We start from the raw sequence: 5,750 nt of genomic DNA, 5'->3' as shown, positions 1-5,750 counted from the left end.
AACCTTATGCCAGCTGGGTGAGCATTCACTGAGTCCTCAGCTGCACTGCACTTAGGCTGTGATTTGTCTCATTTCCTCTTTCACTCTCTCTGCACCTCTCGGATTTATTTTGCTCTTTCTGCTTTGTGTCTCTGCCTCTCTGTGTTTGCGCTCTCCCTTTCACAGCTTCACCTCCAGTACTGAGTGCTATGTTTGTCTGAGAGGGGCAGTGTGACCAAACATGAGGAGAGGTGAGAGCGGCAGGGAGAGGGGGAGAGAGAGACAGAGACGTCTCACAGCAAATCCAAGTACGTGCATGGACAACTTTTAATGTTTTTGTCTGGTATCTTCACTCACACACACACACGCACGCACGCAGACTGGGCAAAAATACACAGCGGTAGCACTACTGCTAGTTAAGACATAAACATAGAACAAAAAGTAAACATAAGATGGATTAAACAATTATTCATTCATCTTCAACGGCTTATACGTTTCTGGATCATGGAGCCAATCCCAGCTCACCCTGGACAGGTCGTCAGTCCATCACAGGGCCAAGACGGGCCAAGACAGGCAGAGACAAATTACCACCCACACTCACACTGACACTCAGTCTTAGACCTACAGACAATTTAGAGTCACCAGTTAACCCAAACATGATGTCTGGGATGACACCAGAGGAAACCCACAAAGGCACAGGGAGAACATGCAAACTCCACACAGAAAGGCCCCAGGCCGGGAACTGAACCCACAACCTTCTTACTGTGGGGCAACAGCGCTAACCACTATGTCGCCGTGCTGCACAGATTAAACAGTTAATCCATCTTAATTAAAGCACGTATTTCCAAATGTATTAAAAAAAAAACAAAAAGACAAAACAAAATTGCATTTTCCCCCCTCCCTTCATTAATCTGCAGAAACTCTAAAATCAGGAGGGAAAACCCAGCTGCCCAGCGGGCTAATCTGCCTGCTAACGCTCTTTGATATAGTCAATACTGTCAGCGTGCCAACACAACCACCATAAACCACTCATCATATCACACTGTGGGGGCAACCTGAAGGAGTGTGTTTGACGAGGTGAGCAATCAAAAAGTATCAAGAGGATAAATATTCAGGATTATTATCAGCTCTGAAAAAGCATTGTATTAATCACATAAAAAGTGCTGCCTTATTTTTTTTAGCTTTTCAAATATGAATTTAAGTATAATATAACAACAATACATTTTATTTATGCTGTACTTTCCATTTAACACAAATCTCAAAGTGACACAAAGTACAAAAACATAAAAACAAAGCAAAGAATAATAATGAAATAATAATGAAAAATGAAAAGGATAATGACAAAAGTTTATCAAAACTAAAAAACACTGTCTCAGTGTAAACTGAATAAATTACACATACAAGACTCAGGTGTTGATGGCAGCAAAAACTGATGCATGTGAAATATTTCAGTTTGTCCAAATTCATCTGCTATGCTAGACATTTAAGGAAAAGCCGTACCAGCGGAGTCTGACTGTTTACCTTATCCAGTTTTAAAAAGGTTTGCCATGGCAACAATAAAATATTTGCATCTTTGAGTACAGTGACTCCAGAAATGAACAGATATGAAACACCAACTTACTTTCCCTATTTTGTGCGAGCTGAACCGTGTACATTATCGAACATACTCTGCCAACAGTGTCACATCATCTGCACAAAAACGGTGCAACTCAACCATTAAACAATTCATATGCACAAAGTCTAAACCCATTTAAGAGAAGCAAAAACTTACCAATCTAAATCAGTTTCTTAAGTTTAGGAAAAACTCCATAATATTCAAGTAGTGTTTTATAAAGTGGCTATTTTGGTTCTGCTGCTGAATATAGTTTCTTGCCACGAGGATGATTGTTGCCTGAGAGAGCTTCAGGGTTTTTTCCTTGTAAGGCAGGAGGTTATAAGTCCTCTGAGCAGCAGTATGTCCTTGGGTCTAGTAAAGTGATGAGACAGGCCAAGACTAGCCATCCAGTGCACTAACTTTAGTAAAGGAAACAACCAAGGTTAACATTGGTGTTGCTTTGAAGTGCTGGAGACAGCCCTCAGTGAGTAAAGGAACAAAGGACAAAGCTGCACTCATAACGTTTCTTTGAGACGCAAAAGTAAATAGCTCTTAAAGCTAATGCTGCCTCTGTAGCAATAGAAAAAATTCAAATGGCTTCCTTACTAGCCATTTGTGTTATTTCAGCATTAAACCTTAGGAAATGAGTGGATATACCTGCCGATTACGTTTATCATTAATGCATTGTTTAGTTTATATAGTGTCAAAAAGTCAGAAATCCTTAATTTCATAATTTTGTCCAAACAATCTGGAATCCAAGATGTTTACTCTGTTTATAAATGGCACTTCCTGATCGATGAGCTACTAACTTTAGTGCTCATGTGTACTCAAAACTCAAAAGTGTCATTTAAAATGACAGTATCAAATTACTGTCTTACCCAGCAACAAAACAATTTATTCGTCATAATGTGTCTAAGAGTCATGTGACCTCTGCCTCAACTTGAGCAGTTGGGAACAACCCCAAGGACAAACGTGTGTTGATGTTGTTGTTGTTGTTGTTGTTGTCACATACTGGAGCTATCATCGCTGTCCTCCTGTTCCTCTTTTGTACTCTGCTCCTCCTCCGGACTCGGTTATTTCACTGACTGACTTTACTGGGCAACGAGGCAAACACGTAAAAGTCCCAAAGAGAGAAAAGGAGAGAGAGAGAATAAAGGAAAAGAAGGAAAGGAGGGGGGATGAGAATAAAAACTGTGTGCGCGTGTATGACAGCATGTCTGTGGTATTAGGCATAAACAGAGTGAGCGTGTTCTAGCCAGAGGAGAGAAGCTGTTGATTCAACTGGTCGAGGACAAGGCCTCGTTGCCCTTGTCCTCATCTCTCTGTTTCCCTCACTTGCTCTCAAAATCGCCGCATTACTTAGTCTACCTCTCTTCATCTCACTCACTCACATATTACACACAGGACTACTTAGTTAATCCCAAATCTCTGCCCCTCCCCCAATGGGTCTTTGCCAGGTCATTGTCGTGAATTACAATCTGCCGGGTTAAAAATAAAATGTCTCAGAAAAATAAATCCACATTCTCAGTCTGTCTGTGTGCAATGTCAGACTGGTCATTAGGCAAAGGACAGATCCTGCTGGGCTCCTGTATCGGTCAGATGTTCAACTATGACAGGGAAAAAAAAAAAAAAAAAACTCTTAGATTTTACTGGCACAATCTGTGTCTGTCATTTGGATGAAAGCATGTTGTCTGCATGTTCCAGTGGGACATTTGTGTCCACAAACATGACTATTTTCATACTATTCCATATCTGATTTGACAGAAAGCAACTGTAACCCTTTGCAGTTTCTTGTTTTCAGTTTGTACACAGGGAAAGAAACAACTTCTAAGTCAAGATGTTAACAGGGTTCATTCATTTCAAATGATCATACTATATGATTGTGTTAATGCTCACTACTGCTGAGCGGTCTCAGTGTCAGTGGACATTGATCCTGACCACACTGTATTCGGTCGGTTTTATGGATTTCTGAACGTCTGTCAGGTTGGAGAGGGATAGTTAGGGTTAGGGTAACCCTAACCGCATGACGCTGCCACCACTGTGATTCAACAGTGGGATGGTATTTTACAGGTGATGAGCAAACAGTGAGCAAACAGCTCCTGTCTCTGAGCTCTGTAGCCAGTTCCTTCCCCACAAGGCAAAAACAAGGCAAAACAGGGTCGCACCTGAAATCCAAGATAAATCCTAAATTAAAAAAAAAAAACAGTTAGAATACTTCATATTTGATATTTCAGGAATTCAACAATTTCCGCAATTTGGAAAAAAGTGAGTGTAGGCTGATTAGGGATTTTTTTTTTCTCACAAATTTTAGCATGAAAGTGCAATATTAAATGAGAAAGAATTTGAGGGTCTGATCACTTTCTGAATGTACTGTTAATCTTTAATATAACCAGCATTGATTTCAGTGTGACACCTTCCATACAAAGCAACATACAACACAAAATAATTCATAGTTATCAGGACCAATCCTTAATCGATTATCTGTTTCTCTTCAATGTGGATGTGAACGTGGACCATTATCGGCTACAGACAGATAGAGCCAATAAAACAAGCCATTTAGCGCTTTCTTTACTGTATTTGGAAGCAGCAAAGTGAACGATACAGAGTGTGAGGGCAGATTTAAAAGCGTGTGTGTTCATGAGTCAGGGTACTTTGTTACAATAGACTAAAAGGAACAAAGTGTTTAGAATCTGCTAATCCCCCACAGAGATGGAAACAAATGCACCTCAAGCCCTGGCCTTCTATTTTTGCCTCCAGCATCCCCAGCACTTCAAGCATGCGTCTTCTGGAGCTCTGGCATAGGCAGCCAGCACCTCATTACCATTCTGTAAAGCAGTTAACTTAGCTGGAGATGCATTTCCTCCACTCAGCAACCAGAGGTCAAAGCTGAGCTCCAAAGGAAGTCTATGTAATGACAGCTCAAGGAGTGATTGGCTGTTTCAGTTTTCTTAAACTTTTTTGGACATTCCTTGAGCTGTTTCTTGTGATACACAAGACTGTGACTAGTAGACATTAGCTGCTTCTGCAGAAAAAGAGATGTGGATCAGGACAATCTTCCTCTCTTAAGACCTGAAGAGCTCCAGAAGCTTGTGTTGGAGCTGCAACACAGACTTTGTCAGCTGCAACAGAATCCACTTTTGTCTTATTCCTTCTCTCATTGTTTGTTTTTACAGCAACAGATCTATTATCTGTCCAGATTCGGAGAATAGTCGTGTTACTAACCACAAGTTTTTCATTCCTGTTAGTGTATTTTACCATCTGTAATCTGTGGTCAATGGACCAGGAAAGCAGCTTGCAGAAAATCCTATGGTTTCTCTACAAGGCTGTAAGCCGTACCCACATTGGTTTGCACCCAGAAACCAGCATGGCTGATGCTTCAGTCCAGTCCAGTCTGGGAGAACAACTTCAGGACATGCTAAAATTTTTTACATTTTCTATTTAAGTGAAGCAAGTCCAACTACAGTGTGGTCCAACAACACTATAAGCAGAGTGAGGAACTTCTGTGTCAACTGGCCCACTTTACAAAATGCCATCATTACAGCTGCAACTCCAATATATAAAACTGCTCAGTGTCTTGGTTTTATTATACCACATTGACGTTTAAGTCAGAATGGTACAGCACAGAGCAACAGAGAGAGAGAGAGAGAGAGAAAAAACAAAACAAACTCAACCAGTTTTAACACACTGTGCCAATATACTGTAGTCTGTGTGATTCAGGATCTGCTTTAAAGGAACTGCTCTGGCTTGTGAGACACAAATTGACCCAGTGGGGTGACGGAGAGGCATCTATTTTGATCATCCAACTGTCTGGGTGACCCCTCACAGCCTCCTCAGGAGCTGACCCTGCCAGCCAATCAATCACCATGAGTGGTTTGGATCACTCAGAAAATCACTCAGAAAAAGCCTGTCAGGCTGGATTTTTTCTCTTTTTCCAAACATATTGTTCCGTGTGCGTGCCGTACACCTACAGTCGCCGTATGGGAAAAAAAAACAAAACATAACTGCAGTGGAAGTGTAGGAAGCTGGGATGTTAAACTTAAGAGCGTGACAAATAAAGATGACCCACAAAGATGAAACAATAAATAAAACTAAGGACAAGTTTTATTCTAAAACAGCTTGCTGTGTTGCATTTACTGACCAAAGGATGTAATCTTTAGAAAATATCACCCTGCTGGCG

Source organism: Echeneis naucrates, chromosome 7 (assembly GCF_900963305.1).
Source record: "Echeneis naucrates chromosome 7, fEcheNa1.1, whole genome shotgun sequence".
Lineage (NCBI taxonomy): Eukaryota > Metazoa > Chordata > Actinopteri > Carangiformes > Echeneidae > Echeneis > Echeneis naucrates.
Note: the sequence above shows the minus strand (reverse complement) of the source record.